The sequence below is a fragment of the Taudactylus pleione genome, unplaced genomic scaffold, assembly GCF_031769625.1.
Source record: "Taudactylus pleione unplaced genomic scaffold, aTauple2 ptg000189l, whole genome shotgun sequence".
In the NCBI taxonomy this organism is placed as follows: domain Eukaryota; kingdom Metazoa; phylum Chordata; class Amphibia; order Anura; family Myobatrachidae; genus Taudactylus; species Taudactylus pleione.
Genome location: NW_028284591.1, coordinates 8,848,115 through 8,869,212, shown reverse-complemented (window position 1 = coordinate 8,869,212; position 21,098 = coordinate 8,848,115). Strand labels below are relative to the sequence as shown.

At 47.0% G+C, this 21,098-nt stretch overlaps 1 protein-coding gene across 4 annotated transcripts in view; it reads right to left on the bottom strand.

Moving 5' to 3' along the window:
• ZBTB7C (zinc finger and BTB domain containing 7C) overlaps positions 1–21,098 on the bottom strand; it is a 392,632-nt gene that overhangs the window by 66,096 nt on the left and 305,438 nt on the right. The gene's annotated exons all lie outside the window — the stretch shown is intronic.

Below are 21,098 nucleotides of genomic sequence, written 5' to 3'. Positions count from 1 at the left end.
GCTGGTAGCGTACAGTCATTTATCTGGGCAATAAAATAAGAAAATGCCTTAGTAGGTCTTAGAAACTAGAGCTGTTCTGCAACGTGCACAAGATAATTGTGTTCATTGAAAGATGTTCTGCAGGGGTATTTTTTTCCATTTTGCCCAATGTTACCCATTATTAACCAATGAAAGAAGCTGGTCTTATAAACACACGCATTTTAATTTACAATAAAAAAAAATTAGCCAAATTTTTTAAAAAGTTCTAAACAATTATTACCCTATGTTTGTCCATTTCCCAAATCCCCTCTTCTGGCACTAGTGTTTAGAACTGGCTCTAAATGCTATCAGGAATAAGTTCCGGAGGTCAGAATGCCAGTGCCGGCATCTCGACCACTGGAATCCCAAAGGTAAGTAGCAGGGGGAGGGGGAGGCTTAGCGTTAGGGTTAGGCACTAGGGGGAGGGTTAGGGACTAAGGGGGGAGGGTTGAGTTTAGGGTGCAGGGAGGGGGAAGTTAGGTTCAGGCACCGGGAGGGAGGGTTAGGGGGTAGGGAGAGGAGTGGGTTAGGATACCTACCAACAGGTGCCAGTATCCTAACCCTGTCGAGATGCCGGTGACGAGATTCTCCGGGAACCTGAGCGTCTGCATCCTGTACCCATCCTGTAATTGCATACCTGCCAACTGTCCCAATTTCTGCATGAAGTGGGCAGGATGGGGAGGTAAAACCGGGAATTGCGGTCCGTGTGGAGGGGACGAGGCCTAATGACGTGAGAGCCCGGCTGCTCCCCCTGAAGTTGCCGGCTGCAGATTAAGAAAGTAGGAAAGTATGTATAAAATGCACCAGCACACTTGAAGAACATAGAGATCCACAGGGACCATGGAGGACAGCCGGGACGGCACATCAGGGGGCGTGGCGTGGCATAGGTGGGTGGTGCAGGGTGTGTGGTGTAGTGATTGTGTCATGTGACCTCGTCCCTGCAATACAATGCAGAGATTATCAGCATTGTAAAGAGAGGGGGGGTTACAATGATACAAATCGCATTATCGGCCGCCCGGACTGCCTGCTTCACTCAGGGCGTGATATGATCGGTGACATATGGAAATAGTTTCCCAATGAGGACTGTATAGCACCGTGCAGTACTGCCGTTAGCCTGCAGGGGGCACATTCATTTATTTATTAACATTCACATATATAGCGCCAGCATTTTCTGTTGCACGTTACAATTGGGAACAAAACAGTAATAAAACAAGACTGGGTAATAACATGTTCATAAGTGTTGTGCATTATTGCAGGTGACTGACCCACCTTATGCAGTCATCATTCATGACTATGTACAAACAAACTGATGGATTTATATAGCCTTTGTCCTCGGGGCTGTCACAGGTACTAAATGATGATGCATACAAACATTCCTGGGCTAAAGCTGGGTGCTCAGCAATCTCAGGAGATATTGCCTGTACCTTGGTTATCCAAAATGTACATGAGGGAACATTTATCAAAACAGTCTGCAGGGGTAACAGTGCAAAACAGTGTGGCAGCTATAGAAGCCAATCAGATTGTAGATGCCATTTTGTTGTACAAACGCTGACCACACTGAGGCACAGTTCCCTAGGAAACGCTGACCACATTGAGGCACGGTTCCCTAGGAAACGCTGACCACACTCAGGCACGGTTCCCTAGGAAACGCTGACCACACTGAGGCATGGTTCCCTAGGAAACGCTGACCACACCGAGGCACGGTTCCCTAGGAAACGCTGACCACACTGAGGCACGGTTCCCTAGGAAACGCTGACCACACCGAGGCACGGTTCCCTAGGAAACAGTGACCACACTGAGGCATGGTTCCCTATGACACGTTGACCATACTGAGGCACGGTTCCCTAGGAAACGCTGACCACACTGAGGCATGGTTCCCTAGGAAACGCTGACCACACTGAGGCAGGGTTCCCTAGGAAACGCTGACCACACCGAGGCACGGTTCCCTAGGAAACGCTGACCACACCGAGGCACGGTTCCCTAGGAAACGCTGACCACACTGAGGCACGGTTCCCTAGGAAACTCTGACCACACTGAGGCACGGTCCCCTAGGAAACGCTGACCACACTGAGGCACGGTCCCCTAGGAAACGCTGACCACACTGAGGCACGGTTCCCTAGGAAATGCTGACCACACTGAGGCACGGTTCCCTAGGAAACGCTGACCGCACTGAGGCACGGTTCCCTAGGACATGCTGACCTCACTGAGGCACGCAACACAATTTCCAAACGGGTAGGGTACGGGATACCAGCACTCGGGATCCCAGCGGTCAGAATCTCGTCGCCGGCATCCTGATAGGGTTAGAATACCGACACTTGTCGGTCAGTATTCTTCTAACCCCCCCACACTCCCTACCCCTAACCACCCTTTCCGGTGCCTGAGCCTATTCCCCCCCCCCTAGTGCCTAAACCTAACCTCCCCTTCCCCGCACCCTAAACCTAATCCTCCCCCCTTAGTGCCTATCTCTAACCCTGCTCCTAGTGCCTAATCCTAACCCCTTGCCCTAACCCTGTACCTAACCCCGCTACTTACCATCGGCATGCCGGCGCTCAGGATTCCAGGACCGGGATTCTTACAGGTGCCGGCAATTTAAGCGCTGTCAGGATTTTAACTACATCCGAATTATCACTAGTAATAGTAACAACAAGGCATATTTATTCCTTGCAAATAAAGGCTTAGATAAAGCACCCTTACCTGTGGTCTCCACAGTCTGCCTAGAAATGGAAAAGTGCTTCGAGGTATATTTATTAAACTGAAGTTGCGGGAAATCCCCCACAAAATCTAGTATAGAGGCCCTGATTCAGAGCCGGACACTCTGACACAGCGCTCGCTCTGAATCAGGGCCGTCCCTCTGAATTTTAGAGCGGCCTCCTGGCTTCTCGCATAGCTATGGGTGACCACCCACAGCTATAGCGAGCGTCCAAAAAGATGGTCGTGATGGTCAAGACCATCGCGACCATCGGGCTTGCGACGAGACCCTTGTGGTAAGGTCTCGTCTGCCGCAAGCCCTGGAGTGCTTTCGGCTCTATCAGAGCCCAGAGCACTCCCACTGACATCACTTGTGATGTCAGTGGGGCCGGCCCCAGACGGTAGGCGTTCCCATGGCCGTCGCTATCCGGGTCTCGCGCATGCGCGCGACGGAGCTGGCTCCCTCGTGCACATGCACACTTGGCCAACATCGACCCGCTAAACTGTTGAGTCAATCCATTGGGTAAAACTGCCAAGCCACGGAGTCTGGGTATAATAACTGAGTCCAGACACCTGCGCACTGCCCGGCCATCGACCCGCTTGCGAGCGGGTCTGAATCAGGCCCATTCCTTCTAACACCTGTGCACTGTATTACTCCACCTGTGATGTCTGACGGCCAGACGAGTATACAAACATTCAGTCACAAGGGACCCTTCCCCCTCTCCGCCTTTCTGACCACAGTACCGGGGTAAAGATAAGGGGGGAAGCTGGCTGGAGAAATATATTTACAACTTTGTAAGTTGCCTTTTGAATTCAAAACCATCTATTAAGAGGGTTAATAATTAGGGGATGCGCAGACTATTCTGTATATTTCTTGTGTTAAATAGTCGATTGCCAATAAGGATATGATTTACAGACGTTCTGTGGCTCACCGACTGAGACCAGGTACATAGTCTTCCTCAGATCTACGGCCATTCATTTCCCATTTCCAATGATCCAGAACCAGGACTGGATTTGCTATAGATGATGGGCAGACTGAGGATGCTTGTTATACTTGTGTAATTATTATCCAGGTGTCTGCGCATCTAAATCACTAAAACAAGAGTGAACTTGATAATAAAATAATCCACAAGCGGCTGAAGGTATTCCAGATCTTACACAACCTTCTCACCATGCAAGTAACCTTTATCTTAACACGGCCTTGGAGGTGATTTGGGCAGTTGCATTTTGCTCATCCGATACACACTAGATTCACTTGAAATGCAAAAAGGACACTAAAGTCTTAGGGGTATATTTACTAAAGTGCGGGTTTTAGAGGTGGAGATGTTGCCCATAGCAACCAATCAGATTCTACTTAACATTTATTTAGCATCTTCTAGAAGATAATAGCTAGAACCTGATTGGTTGCTATGGACAGCATCTCAATTTCTAAGAACCCGCACCTTAGTAATTATACCCCTTAATGTATTTAAATTTACATATTTCTCTATGCACATGAAAGCAGCAAACCATCATAGATGCTTATTTTTTTCTTGAAATAACAAGTACCTTTTAAGATTCTTTTTTTTTTTACATTTTCCTCCTACAATTCATTATCTCAATATCTCTCTGACTCACAGCTAGGGATGGCCATCGACCATCGATGATTTAAAACCATTGATGCTTAACCACCACTGGTTGATTGCCATTGATGGTGGATAGCTAATGGTTATCTGCCTTCGATGGCACAGAGCCCCCGATGTTCAGTTTTTCTCCCCTACCTGGTTCCGGGACACAGAGCATAGCCCCGCTCCCCGTCACTATCGACAAAGCGCTGTCCTTAAATCTGATTGGCCGGCTGACCCATAACTAAATACTGCTGACCATCAATGGGCAAACCATTGATGGTTTCATGCCAAATGGTTACACGTTATTGATGTTAATCACTGATTGTACCATCGATAGTAACCATCAATGGTTAACCCACCAATGGCCATCCCTATTCACAACTCTTGACAAGTCATGTGATTGATGGCAAATGTAAGGGAAGGAAGGGGAGGATATTACAGTGCAAACTGAGGGGGTCATTCAGACCCGCTCGAGAGCGCAGGACGCTCGCAAGCAGGTCAATGTTACCCCAATGTGCGTGCGCACGATGGAGGGAGCTCCGTCGTGCGCATGCGCGAGACCCGGACAGTGACAGCCAAGCTGTCGCTCCGGGTCTCGCACCAAAGGGGGCGTGCTGTCGATGGTGACTGACAGCACGCCCCCTTTGGTGGGCGTGCCGGGGATCGTGGCTGCCAGACGGAGGCGTTCCCATGGGAACACCTACCGTCTGGGTCCGGCCCCACTGACATCACTAGTGATGTCAGTGGGAGTGATTTTGGCTCTGATAGAGCCAAAATCACTCCAGGGCTTGCGGTCACCGAGACCCTACCGCAGGGTCTCGTCGCAAGCCCGATGGTCGCGATGGTCTTGACCATCGCGACCATCTTTTTGGCCGCTCGCATATGCTGTGGGTGGTCACCCACAGCTATGCGAGCGGCCAGGAGGCCGCTCCATTTTTAGGTGGGAGGGCACTGATTCAGAGCGAGCGCTCTGGTCAGAGCATCCGGCTCTGAATCAGGCCCTGAGCTCAGAGGAGTGCTCCAAAGCTTCCGCTCCCACCATCATGTGCCATAGGACTGTGGTTGCCATGGTAGTCACATGACATTGTGCACATTATTCACAACTGTAAATTATTAATAACAGAGAAAAGTAACAAACCAAGGGGACAAAATGGTATGGTAGTTACTAAGCTGCTACACACCTACTTCTGGGGGGTTCTTTAAATATCTGTTGCCAGAATAAGGGGTCTATTTACTAAGCAGTGTTAGGAGACAGAGTGAAAAGTGATAAGAAAGTGATAAGGTACCAGCCAATCAGCTCCCAACGGTCATTTTTCAAACACACCCTGTGAGATGACAGTTGGTAGCTGATTGGCTGGCACCTTATCACTTTTCACTCTGTCTCCTAACACTGATTAGTAAATATACCCCCTAAGGAATGGGTGATCAGTACTTTGGTAGAAATCAGGTGACGTTGATAACAGGAGGGCCAAATGCTTAAGCAGCTTGTGTTATCTTCAGGTTTTTTTCCCACCTTTGTAACCCTGCTCAAAGACATCGCAGGCAGCAAGGTATAATGGCAGCTAAAGTCGTCTGCTATAAATGGCCTGATGTGGATTGCACAGACTGAGCTGCATGGATTTGCGCTGTGCTGCCCGGGTGTAATGGTGCATACACACGGTCAGATTTTCCTTCAGATCTGAATGATAACGATTTTAAAAATCGTTCAATCGTTATCATTCAATCATTCATAAAACGTTTGCAAATCGTTTGCAAAAATGTCTAAAATGACCAGCGATTCGCACTCCCGCTGGTTGTTTAGACATCTATCATCGGGCAAACATGCTGGACAACCTGACAATAACGTCAGGTTCAGCATGTTTGCAGATGAATGATGAGCCTGCACTGATCAACTGCTCGTTCAGTGCAGGCTCATCACAGACTGACAAACGACTGCACGATTACAAAGTCGTAATCGTGCAGTCGTTTCCATGTCTTTAAGTGGATGAGCCCCTTTACAGATATTCTCTCAGAGAGGGAAGGGTGATCCCGATTTGCCCAGGAATGTGTAATCTCTTTCTAAACACCCCACTGGGTGACAGAGTTACACACAATCCAGCCAAGGTCTCCTCCTTTCAGCACACCTACATTTTGTACATCTTGTCTCAGGGATAATGTGTTATTAAGCCACCCACCCTAATACACAGGAGCGCTTTCCCCCAGGCAAGAAGGTGTTTTTAGCACCTGTTAAAATCCAAATAGCTAGACTCAGCCACAGCACAAAAGATCTAATCCCTCCTGCAGTAACCTTGTTTATTTAATGCTGGGCAAGATGGTTATTACCTGAGACTCCCTCACTCAGGGCGTGCCGATTACTAACACAGACACGGAACGGGGATAATTCCATTAGTGTATTTACAATACAATAACTACCGACTGTCCCTGATTTGGAATGGGTATGCAATGCCAGCTGTCAGGATGCCCGTCACAAAACCTTAAAACTTAGTGTCCTCCAAAATGCCGTTGTACCCACTGTCCACTTAACCATATATATGTGGACAAGCGGAACAGAGCAAATGTAAGATTACACGACTGTAAAATCCCACTGGGTGGGTGTATTGCCTTCAGCGGCACCAACAGCATCTAAGAAACAGCAGCTCATTCAGATGCAGGCTACTTAGCGATTCCGCTAAGTATGTTGGACTTGTAAATCAAGTTCTTTATTCTCTTCACCAGGATCCAAGGTTGATCAGGATCTTACAATCGGATCGATACATTATGGTGACCGTACTGGATGCTAGGTTTGTCATACGTTGTGTCTTTCTTCCCAATGGACACAGATCTGAAGAGATGCAAAGAGCTGTTGGCAAGCAAATTGTCAGCTCAAGTGGCAGGTGATGCAGCGATGGCTTCTCCTTCAGTTTCTCCAGCAAGTGCATCTGCCGAGAAAAACCTAAAGTTTCCCAAAAGACCCACTGTTCATGCAGATGAATCAACACAACCAAGTTTTGACATCTGGTCTGGTGTAAAAGAATTGCCTACACTTAATGAGACCTCTATCATGATTCCATCTGATACGGTCACCATTCAAAGAACGGTTGAGGACTATTTTAAATTTTTTAATGATAGCGTCCAAATAGGCATGTCAGACAGTCCGTTTGACTACTGGCAGGAAAAAAAAGGCAATTTGGAGGCCCTTGCACAAACTGGCTTTGCTTTATTTGAGCTGCCCTCCCTCCAGTGTGTACTCAAAAAGAGTTTTCAGCACAGCCGGGAACCTTGTCAGCGATAGGCGTAGGAGGCTACTTCCTCAAAATGTGGAAAAGATGATGTCCATGAAAATGAACTACAAATTCTATGCCAACTACATCCAAATATTACAGAGGCATCTGTAATGGTGGATTCCAGCAGAGACTAATTAATATAGTGTGAAGATGATGTACACACTGATAAGGGTGAGGAATCGGATGATGATGACGACAACATCTTGCCTTTGTAAAGCCAGTTTGTGCATGTAGAGATCGCCAGCAATATCAGCTGCCCATTGGTAGCTTGTTTTGTGAGGGCCCAAGCAAACCAATTGCTTCATGATTGCGGATATTGTTGATGAAGGTTTTGGTGGTGAAGATGGCAAGTGCTTGGATCCAGCAGAGAGAAAGGAGCTATCTGACGCGGGACTGCTTGCTGGTACTTTTTAAGACAAAGTTTCTGAATTTTTTTAAAATGTTTTTGATGGATGTGCTACAGATAACGCAACATGGAGGAGTTTCCTAGATGGTTAAGTTTCCTACCTCTACTTACAAAGGCTTTACAAAGGGTACAGATGGCTTTACAATTTTTGTCCGGTTTTGGGTAGAAATAATCCCACGCATAAGAAGAGGATTTTTTTGTCTTGTGTCCAAGCATGACACTGGGCTTTTCCTTATCATGGACAACAACTAATTCTTCCACTGGTGCCTGATTTACACAAACAACATCCTCATCATCAACATCCTTATTAACATCAACTACACAAATATCCTCCTCATCCAGGTGCACTTCCACAGAAGCATCCTTGATTTCAATGTCAGCATGTTCACTTATGCTTACATCATCATAAGAGGCAGAACCACCAGTCATAAATAAATGCAAAGGCCTTAGCCTTTCCTTGCCACTTTGTGTGGTGAAAGGCATATTGCCAATTTTATGTCTTTCTGCAGCTAAATTCCCTTTGATGTTTTTTTTCTTTACCATTGTAAAAGATTGCTTCTTTGATTTTAGATGCCCTCACTTAAGCCCTGTATACCCTTGGGCATCGCCTTTAGTAAATGACGTAGACGGATTAGTATGATCATGACTGGTGAAACTGGAAGCAGCTCCAGCACTAATATGTGGCTCCTGCTCTCCTCTCAGCTGATTGTTCTCTATATCAACAAACACGAATGAAGTGGGGTACAGCACACACGTCAATTTGTACCAATTTTAAATATTACACTGCGGTATCAATAACCTATAGTGTCACAATATTTTTATGAATACACTGCGCTACCACTTACAGTGTCACAATATATTTTATGAATACACTGCGCTACCACTTACAGTGTCACAATATATTTTACGAATACATTGCGTTTCCATTTACAGTGTCACAATATTTTTTATGCGCTACCACTTACAGTGACTCACAATACCTGTTGAATATTATACTGCATTTCCACTTACAGTGTCACAATACGTGTATGAATATTACACTGCGTTTCCACTTACAGTGTCACAATATTTTTTATGAATAAACTGTGCTACCACTTAGTGTCACAATATTTTTTTTGAATACACTGTGCTACTACTTACAGTGACTCACAATATGTGTTGAGTATTACCATTCACAGTGTCACAATATGTGTATGAATATTATACTGCGTTTCCACTTAGCGTCACAATATTGTTTATGAATAAAACACTGCGCTACCACTTACAGTGTCACAATCCGTGTTGAATATTACACTGCGTTTCTTCTTATAGTGTCACAATATTTTTTATAAATACACTGCATTTCCATTTACAGTGTCACATTACGTGTATGAATATTACACTGCATTTCCACTTAGTGCCACAACATTTTTTATGAATATACTGCGCTACCATTTACAGTGTCACAATATTTTTTATGATTACACTGCGCTACCACTTACAGTGTCACAATATGTGAATGAGTATTACACTGCGCTATGACTTATAGTGTCACAATATGTGTATGAATATTACACTGTGGTTGACAATCAGCATCACAGTAAAAAAAATAATATAGTACATTGGGGTACAGCACAAAAAAAATATATATTTTTTTAATTATATAATTAGCTTTTTTTTTTTTTAAACTGGGCACCCTTGGACGGACAGAGCACCCCTGTATGGACACAGAAGCTCCTGCCCTGGATGGACACAGCAGCCCCTATATGGACACAGCAGCCACTGCCCCAGGATGAACACAGCAGCCCCTGGATGGAAACAGCAGCCCCTGGATAGAAACAGCAGCCCCTGCCCCTGGATGGACACAGCTACCCCTGGATGGAAACAGCAGCCCCTGGATGGACACAGCTACCCCTGGATGGACACAGCAGCCCCTGGATGGACACAGCAGCCCCTGGAAGGACACAGCAGCCACTGCCCCTGGATGGACACAGCAGCCAGAGCTGCAACTAGACTTTTTGGTGCCCTGTGCCAGAAAGAGCATTGGCGCCCCCCTCATATGTCAAAGGGACATAAAGCACCCAAAAAAGGGCCATGGCCTCATGGGGAAGGGTCAGCGAAGAGATAGGAGAGGCCAGGAAGATGCTGGGGATGAAATAAGAGGAAGCTACAAGCAAGAATGATAATAAACAGAAATTTGACAGGCCCAAACAGCGCCCCCTGACCTGTTGTGCCCTGTGCAATGGCACCGGCCGCACTACCCTAGCTACGGCCCTGACAGCAGCCACTGCCCCTGGATGGACACAGCAACCCCTGGATGGACACAGCAGACACTGCCCCTGGATGGACACAGCAGCCACTGCCCCTGGATGGACACAGCAGCCACTGCCCCTGGATGGATACAGCAGCCCCTGGAAGGAAACAGCAGCCACTGCCCCTGGATGGACACAGCAGCCACTGGATGGACACAGCAGCCCCTGGAAGGACACAGCAGCCACTGCCCCTGGATGGACACAGCAGCCCCTGCCCCTGGATGGACACAGCAACCCCTGGATGGACATAGCAGCAATTGCCCTGGATGAACACAGCAGCACCTGGATGGACACAGTAGCCACTGCCCCTGGATGGACACAGCAGCCCGTGGATGGACACAGCAGCCCCTGCCCTTGAATGGACACAGCTACCCCTGGATGGACACAGCAGCCCCTGGATGGACACAGCAGCCACTGCCCCTGGATGGACACAGCAGCCACTGCCCGTTGATGGACACAGCAACCCCTGGATGGAAACAGCAGCCACTGCCCCTGGATGGACACAGCAGCCCCTGGAAGGACACAGCAGCCCCTGCCCCTGGATGGACACAGCAGCCCCTGGATGGACACAGCAGCCACTGCCCCTGGATGGACACAGCAGCCACTGCCCCTATATGGACACAGCAGCCCCTGGATGGACACAGCAGCTCCTGGATGGACACAGCAGCCACTGCCCCTAGATGGACACAGCAGCCATTGCCCCTGGATGGACACAGCAACCCCTGGACAGACACAGCAGCCAGTGCCCTGGACAGACACAGCAGACACTGCCCTGGACAGACACAGCACCCCTCTGCTCACTACACTCTCCAAAGCCGGAGTGAAATGGCGCCGATAACCGGTTACCTTTATAGTATCCAAAACCTGTGAAAATCCGACAGCGGGAGGATAACGTTTTGCTATGTTTTTGGATACGAGTCAGGCAGGAAAACCTGAGCTGGACTCGGATCCAAGCACGGGACACGAAGTTCGGGTGGGTCTGGTTCTCAGAGAACCAGACCCGCTCATCTCTAATAGTAACACTTCTCTTGTTCTGTATGCTGGGTTCAATTCTCAGTTCCTGTTCCTGTGCTGCATATACAGAAGCTCTGCACAACCACTTCAGGTTATGTACAGTCGGGTGCATAAATATTGGGACATTGACAGAATTTTCATATTTTGGCCTCTATTCACCACCCCAATGGCTTTGAAATGAAACAAACAAGATGTGCTTTAACTGCAGACTTTCAGATTTAATTTGAGGGTAATTACATCCAAATGAGGTGAACGGTGTAGGAATTACAACGGTTTCAATATGTGCCTCCCACTTTTTAAGGGGCCAAAAGTAATGGGACTATCAACTCAAAAGCTATTTCATGGACAGGTGTGGGCTATTCCCTCGTTATTTAATTATCAATTAAGCAGGTAAAAGGTCTGGAGTTGATTCTAGGTGTCACATTTGCATTTGGAATCAGTTGCTGTCGACTCTCAATATGAGATCCAAAGAGCTGTCACTATCAGTGAAACAAGCCATCATTAGGCTGAAAAATCAAAACAAACCCATCAGAGAGATAGCAAAAACATTAGGTGTGGCCAAATCAACTGTTTGGAACATTCTTAAAAAGAAAGAACACACCGGAGAGCTCAGCAACACCAAAAGACCCGGAAGACCACGGAAAACAACTGTGGTGGATGACAGAAGAATTATTTCCCTGGTGAAGAAAAACCCCTTCACAACAGTTGGCCAAATCAAGAACACTCTCCAGGAGGTAGGTGTATATGTGTCAAAGTCAACAATCAAGAGAAGACTTCACAAGAGTGAATATAGAGGGTTCACCACAAGATGTAAACCATTGGTGAGCCACAAAAACAGGAAGACCAGATTAGAGTTTGCCAAACAACATTTAAAAAAGCCATTACAGTTCTGGAACAACATCCTATGGACAGGTGAGACAAAGATCAACTTGTACCATAGTGATGGGAAGAGAAGAGTATGGAGAAGGAAAGGAACTGCTCATGATCCAAAACATACCACCTCATCAGTGAAGCATGGTGGTGGTAGTGTCATGGCGTGGGCGTGTATGGCTGCCAATGGAACTGGTTCCCTTGTATTTATTGATGATGTGACTGCTGACAAAAGCAGCAGAATGAATTCTAAAGTGTTTCGGGCAATATTATATGCTCATATTCAGTCAAATGCTTCAGAACTCATTGGACGGTGCTTCACAGTGCAGATGGACAATGACCCGAAGCATACTGCAAAAGCAACCAAAGAGTTTTTTAAGGCTAAAAAGTGGAATGTTATGCAATGGCCAAGTCAATCCCCTGACCTGAATCCGATTGAGCACGCATTTCACTTGATGAAGACAAAACTGAAGGGAAAATGCCCTAAGAACAAGCAGGAACTGAAGACATTTGCAGTAGAGGCCTGGCAGAGCATCACCAGGGATGAAACCCAGCGTCTGGTGATGTCTATGCGTTCCAGACTTCAGGCTGTAATTGCCTGCAAAGGATTTGCAAGAAAGTATTAAAAAGTTAAAGTTAGATTTAGGATTGTTTAGTTTGTCCCATTACTTTTGGCCCCTTAAAAAGTGGGAGGCACATATAGAAACCGTTGTAATTCCTACACCGTTCACCTGATTTGGATGTAATTACCCTCAAATAAAATCTGAAAGTCTGCAGGTAAAGCACATCTTGTTTGTTTCATTTCAAAATCATTGTGGTGGTGAATAGAGGCCAAAATATGAAAATTCTGTCAATGTCCCAATATTTATGCACCTGACTGTATGCTGGATGCAATTCACAGGTTCTGTGCTGCATCTACAGAAGCTCTGCACAGCCACTTCTTGCCGCAGGACACTTGCAGGGTGGTCCAGTCCCAATTCAAATGATTTATGGTCAAGGGGATAGGCAGAACAAGTGCTGGGGGCTGCCAATGATGAAATACGTGGACAAACAGATGCACAACTGCATAATTGCACCTAAAGATGACAGATAAGCACAGGTACTTCATTTCAGAATTTTAAGTAATTATCTAAAAAATAAATTTTTGGCATAGGGGGTGCCGAGGAAAAAAACTGCTGGCACTCCAGAACGCCGTGATTTGTGTCCATAGATTTGTGCAGTTTTCCCCCAGTTCTTACTAGATGTTTTTGTATAATGGTACAAATTACAAATAGTTTTTTTTCTTCTTAATTTACAACTTAGGGCCATATTCATTTAGAAGGGAAAAGTCCGTTATCGGCGATGACGTCATTTTCGCCAGTTTCACTTATCCCCATATTCAATTTCAAAGACTTTTCGCAGGTGGGAAAAGTCTTTGTAAAAAAAAAACAGGGATAAGTTTTCACCACTGCATAGGTGGCGAAAAAAAGTGCGGAATTGGGGTTTTGGGGTATAGAATTAAAAAAAAAAGTACCCTGCAACCTTTGGAATGTCCCCTTAAAGTAATCTGTGTCAAAAATGTTTTTAAAATAAGCATAGGACACCCCCAAAAAAGTGGTTTCATTCTGGGGATGAAAAATAAAAAGTTGGGGGCCAAACTTAAATAGCTAGCGAAATTGACTCAGGGAGGTCCCCACGTATGCGGCAGGTGTTTTCTAGCATGCGGGTGGTTGCGGCTGGTGGACTTCTGAAGAATTTTTAAAAATAATTTTAGGGACTTAAAAATATGCTTGCACCCATTTTCATGTACCCCAATTTTGATGGGACTAGTTATTTTTTCAAAAAAATAAAGCTAAGTGCTATTCTTCGCCACTTCTTCAAAGACGCATTAATGCACCTGCCGCGGCTGTTTAGAAATCCCAATTACATTCAGCAGGCCAAATCGGGGGTACCCATAGTGATTCCCCATGTGAGACCATATTTTGGGGGGGTGACAGGCTGCTTTCCCCAAAAACTGACAGGACTTTTCGATACTTACCTTTCAACCGGGGTCCCATTTTCGCAGATTCCTAATTGAATACGCGCGCCCGATACTTTGTCCCTTGGAAAAACGGCGATGATGGCGAAAAGTCCTACCTTGACTTTTCGCCTCAAATTGAATATGCCCCTTAATCTTTGTTCCAGAGGGGTCTGAGTACAGCATTGGCAGGATTGTATCTATCATACAGTATTACACTTAAGGTATTACTTAGACTCTGAAATTATGTATAGTATAGCCAGCTCTTGTCATTCAAATCAACATTACTTGAGTTACATACAAAACTATGATTTGTCCTGACATAATATACACAAATAAATAAAGATATCCTAATAGCCCTTTACTGGATTATTATTATTATTATTATTATTATTATTATTATTATTATTATTATTATAGTCCTGTACATCAAAATTATCCCCCTCATTCCATCCTCATATCCCTCTACTTCATCATCGCCCTCATTCCATCCTCATAGCCCCATACATCATCGATATCCCTCTCATTCCATCCTCATAGCCCTGTACTTCATCATCATCCCCCCATTCCATCCTCATAGCCCCATACATCATCGATATCCCTCTCATTCCATCCTCATAGTCCCATACGTCATTGATATCCCTCTCATTCCATCCTCATAGCCCTGTACTTCATCATCATCATCCCCCCATTCCATTCTCATAGCCCCATACGTCATTGATATCCCTCTCATTCCGTCCTCATAGCCCTGTACTTCATCATTATCCCCTTCATTCCATCTTCATAGCTCTGAACTTCATCATCATCCCCCTCATTCCATCCTCATAGCCCTGTACTTCATCATAATCCCTCTCATTACATCCTCATAGTCATGTACTTCATCATCATCCAATCATTCCATCCTCATAATCCTGTACTTCATCATCATCCCCTCATTCCATCCTCATCGCCCTGTACTTCATCATTATCCCCCTCATTCTAGCCTCATAGCCCTGTACTTCATCATCCCCTCATTCCATCCTCATCGCCCAGTACTTCATTATCCCCCTCATTCCAGCCTCATAGCCCTATACTTCATCATTATCCCCCTCATTCCAGCCTCATAGCCCTGTACTTTGTCATTACCCCTCTTATTCCACCCTCATAGCCCTGTACTTCATCATTATCCCCCTCATTCCATCCTCATCGCACTGAACTTCATCATCATTCCTCTCAGTCCAGCCTCATAGCCCTGTACTTTGTCATTACCCCTCTTATTCCACCCTCATAGCCCCATACGTCATCATTATCCCCCTCATTCCATCCTCATCGCCCTGTACTTCATCATCATTCCCCTCATTCCATCCTCATAGCCTTGTACTTCATCATTATCCCTCTCATTCCATCCTCATAGCCCTGTACTTTATCATCATCTCTCTCATTCCATCCTCATAGACCTGTACTTCATCACCCCCTCATTCAATCCTCATTGCTTTGCACTTCATCATTATCCCCCTCATTCCATTCTCATAGCCCTGTACTTCATCATCAGCCCTTTCATTCCATCCTCATAACCCTGTACTTCATCATACCCCCCTTATTCCATCCTCATTGCCCTGTACTTCATCATCATCCCTTTCATTCCATCCTCATAACCCTGTACTTCATCATTACCCCCTCATTCCATCCTCATAGCCCCGTACTTCATCATTACCACCCTCATTCCATCCTCATAGCCCCGTACTTCATCATTACCCCCCTCATTCCACCTTCATAGCCCTGTACTTTATCATTACCCCTTCATTCCATCCTCATAGCCCTGTTCTTCATCATTACCCCCTCATTCAATCCTCATTGCCCCGTACTTCATCTTTACCCCCTCATTCCATCCTCATCGCCCCGTACTTCATCATCAGCCCTTTCATTCCATCCTCATAACCCTGTACTTCATCATACCCCCCTTATTCCATCCTCATTGCCCTGTACTTCATCATCATCCCTTTCATTCCATCCTCATAACCCTGTACTTCATCATTACCCCCTCATTCCATCCTCATAGCCCCGTACTTCATCATTACCCCCCTCATTCCATCCTCATAGCCCCGTACTTCATCATTACCCCCCTCATTCCACCCTCATAGCCCTGTACTTTATCATTACCCCCTCATTCCATCCTCATAGCCCCGTTCTTCATCATTACCCCCTCATTCCATCCTCATTGCCCTGCACATCATCCCTTTCATTTCATCCTCATAGCCCTGTATTTAACCATTATCTCCCTCATTCCATCCTCATAGCCTCATAGTTTATCATCATCACTCATATTCATCCTCATAGACCTGTACTTCATCACCCCCTCATTCAATCCTCATTGCTTTGCACTTCATCATTATCCCCCTCATTCCATTCTCATAGCCCTGTACTTCATCATCATCCCTTTCATTCCATCCTCATAACCCTATACTTCATCATTACCCCCCTCATTCCATCCTCATAGCCCCGTACTTCATCATTACCCCCCTCATTCCACCTTCATAGCCCTGTACTTTATCATTACCCCCTCATTCCATCCTCATAGCCCCGTTCTTCATCATTACCCCCTCATTCAATCCTCATTCCCCCGTACTTCATCTTTACCCCCTCATTCCATCCTCATCGGCCCGTACTTCATCATCAGCCCTTTCATTCCATCCTCATAACCCTGTACTTCATCATACCCCCCTTATTCCATCCTCATTGCCCTGTACTTCATCATCATCCCTTTCATTCCATCCTCATAACCCTGTACTTCATCATTACCCCCCTCATTCCATCCTCATAGCCCCGTACTTCATCATTACCCCCCTCATTTCATCCTCATAGCCCCGTACTTCATCATTACCCCCCTCATTCCACCCTCATAGCCCTGTACTTTATCATTACCCCCTCATTCCATCCTCATAGCCCCGTTCTTCATCATTACCCCCCTCATTCCACCCTCATAGCCCTGTACTTTATCATTACCCCTCTCATTCAATCCTCATTGCCCTGCACATCATCCCTTTCATTTCATCCTCATAGCCCTGTATTTAACCATTATCTCCCTCATTCCATCCTCATAGCCTCATAGTTTATCATCATCACTCATATTCATCCTCACAGCCCAGGCTATGGCAAAAAGGTAATTTTGTGTGGTGGAATGAGATGTTTAAATAGGATTCAAGGGTTGGAGAGAGAATACTTAGGGAATATTTCCCTGGTGATTTGTTGCCGTCTGCAGAGCCTTTTCCTCTTCCTACAACAAACAACTTGAATGTTACATAGACTAGCATGTGCTGGAGATCTCGCCTCAATCTACACTTTCAATGGGATGGGGGTATGGGCAAATCCTTTATCTAAGCCCAGGATCTAGATATGATGTTGAGTTTGTGACACACAGACGAGAAACCAACTCAGACAAAGGACTGCATAGGAAGGCTCAACACCCCCGTCTCAACTCTACATACGCCGACCTCTGAATGGCCACCAATTCCATCAACATGTCCATGGCGCACTTTTCCTATGCGTGAACACCCACTGATCCATTGGTGCAGCTATGACTGAAATCCCTACGACTCCGAATCACCAGTAATTGCTCTACTTTAGGTACGCAGTTCCCGATGCAAGAGCCGTTTCCTATAAATCCCAAGATGCAGGGCCGTAACTAGGGGTATGCGACTGGTGTGTCTGCACAAAGCACATGGCTCTGTGGGTTACACCATCGCCAGCCACGGCCCCTGCTTCTGGCTGGAGGGTGCTTGGAATGGCACTCTGCAGCCACTATTGCTGCAGCAGTGCTGCCTGTAGCATCTTAAAGACACTCTGGGCACTGCAGTAGTGCTGGTTGCCGGTAGCCCCACCCCCTTCTGCGTGATGTCTGGACACAGCGGCACGGGGCGTTTAGAGCCCTGGTTACGGCTCTGCCGAGATGCATTCACAGATGGAATTGTGGCCCCTAGACGCAAATTTGCACATTTTAAAAGTTGACAAAGAGGAAATTTCCTTTAATGTCTTGAAACAAACAATGAAATCTGGAGGTCCTGTGGCCTCTTAAATAAGAGACATATTAACATGCACCAAATAACGTAGGCGCAGCTGTTATCGGTGGTGTCCTGATTTATTTCCAGATGTCGGAGTGTATGGAAGTGGAGGGTGTGAGGTTCTGAGGTGGGGAGGGCCCATCCCGCGGAACCGTATCCTGACACTACGAGGGAGATTTCTCAGGAAGGGGAACCCCTCCCTCCTGTCAGTCAGGACCACACTTTCTTCCCATTGTGTTCACGTTTTACACCTATATCACACAGTGCATGCACCCTGCACCTCTAGCTTCCTTTTTGGGTGTATGCTGCAATAGAAGAGATGTGAGTCTATTGCTTTTTACTATGCAGCTGAGTCTATCTGACTGTAGCAACTAATACTCCTTTTACACCGGAGCTAAAACCCGGGTTTTTGAAGGGTTAACCCGGGCAGCTCCCTGGTGTAAAAGGGCAGAGGGTTGGATCGCCGGGTCGAGTGACCCGGCAATCCAACCCAGGTAACTAGCAGGGTTTAACACGGGCGTAGCCCGTGAAACCCTGCTGTGGGAACAGCGCACTCCAGGTCACGATGACCTGGAGTGCTCTGCTAGCCGGCCGATTGGTCCGGCTTCAGTGGCGCTTGGAGATGACATAATCTCCAAGCGTCCACTTTCACTCCGCAAAAGCCGGGTCTATGCAGACCCGACTGCGGTGTGAGTGGCGCTGACGCGGGAATATCCCGAGTCAGCGCCAGGAAAATTCCGGGTCTGATCCGTATAGGAACTTTGGGCCTGATTCAGACCCACTCGCAAGCGGCTGTCCGCTCGCAAGTGGGTCGATGTTGTGCTCTGCGCATGCACACGACGGCGGGAGCTCCGTCGTGCGCATGCGCCAGACGCGACGAGCGAAGGACTTTCCTTCACTCGTTGTGTCTGATCAAAGGGGGCGTGCTGTCGATGTTGATTGACAGCACGCCCCCTTTGGTGGGCGTGCCGGGGGCGTGCCTCCCTTACGGGGGCGTTCCCACGGGAACGCCTACCGTCAGAAGCCGGCCCACTGACATCACTAGTAATGTCAGTGGGAGTGATTTTGGCTCTGATAGAGCCAAAATCACTCCGGCGCTTGCGGTTGAAAACCTCAACCGCAGGCTCCGGCTCGCAGCTTCGATGGTCGCGATGGTCCCGACCATCGCGGCCATCAAACTGCACGCTCGTATAGGCTGTGGGTGGTGACCCACAGCTATACGAGCGTCCAGGAGGACGCTCCATAGTTATGGAGGCCGGCCCTCATTCAGAGCGTGCGCTCTGCTCAGAGCGTACGGCTCTGAATGAGGGCCTTTGTTCCAACTCCGGGTCAGACCCGGAATTTAGGTGGAAAAGGGGTATTAGTGTCCTGGGCAGATAAAGTAGGGTTTTAGTGATATGTCCAAAATAATAAATTCTCAAGTCGATTCTTATAATATATTTAATATATTGATGATAATAAACAACTAAACTACCCCGTGTCTGTATTTTAATGCACTAATTTCTTATTGATGCAAACAGCGGCAATTAGATATTATAATTATTGGGTCTACAACCTGATAATTAATAAATATGCCCCTTAATGTTGTCTACAAAGTCTCTTACCATGTTTTATATAAAATGTGTTCTTAGGCCCCCATTTATTAAAGAACACACTTGCAATGCGATCTGGGCATGACATTACCGCCCATAATCACATAGCAATATACAATCATAGCGCACGGATGTGTCATCCGGCACAAGCTGGGACACGGGCTTCGAGAGGAGCCCATCCCCGCAACGTGCCTGGAGAGCTGCCAGAGTCACTGCGCAGGCGCAGTCACGCTGACCGCACATGCACGGCCACCATTGCCGGGGAGGCGTGCCAGTGCATTGCAACGCCATTGCAGGGGCATGCATCAATTATCCACTGTGATAGCAGATGGCGCCTGAGGCATCATAGCGTGCGCATAAGTAATCAATTCCTGAGTGAGGTCTGGGCTACCCTAACTGTCCGATGTTACTCGATGTTACTGATTGTTTCACTATCTTCTTAGTCAAGTATACAGATGTGAGTAAGGGGAAGTGGGCGTCCTTATATCAGGCTGCGTAAGCAATGGGAATGCAATCATTAAAATAACGCCGCTGATGTTAGCAACGCAGTTGCGTGCGTACAAGCAGAAAAGTAGTGAATCAGGCCCTCTATTACAACATACATAATTGACAGCTGCCCCAAAGCACTGACATGTAACAGACTTACTGTACCTATTTGTTTCTAGCAAAAATGCTAGATTTCATTCTCTACAGAGCCTTCTGTAGTTTTAAATTGCTAGAATACATGTTTCTCCATTTCATCTGCATATCATGCCAACAACATTAGGGCAGGACTGCAAGTCACTGGCAGGCACTGCCACATCTATGGTATGCAGTCGGGAAGCCAGCGGACCTCATCCCAACAGCCGGCTTCCCGACTGCTTTATCCCGGCGAGGGTTAAATGACAGGCACTGCCACATCTATGGTATGCAGCCGGGAAGCCAGCGGACCTCATCCCAACAGACGGCTTCCCGACTGCTTTATCCCGGCGAGGGTTAAATGACAGGCACTGCCACATCTATGGTATGCAGTCGGGAAGCCAGCGGACCCTCATCCCAACAGCCGGCTTCCAAACTGCTTTATCCCGACGAGGGCTAAATGACAGGCGTCTAAATCTAGACGCCTGTCATTTTACCGATGCCGGGAGACCGGCGCCCGGCATACCGATCGAAATGATGCCGGGTGCCAAGTGCGGACAGCCGCGCGGGGGGGGGGTTAGGTTTAGGGCTCCTGGGGGACTTAGGGTTAGGCACCCCCCTGGGAGGTTAGGGTTAGGCTATGTGGAGGCTATGTGGAGGGAGGGTTAGGTATCCCCGGGGGGGACTTAGGGTTAGGT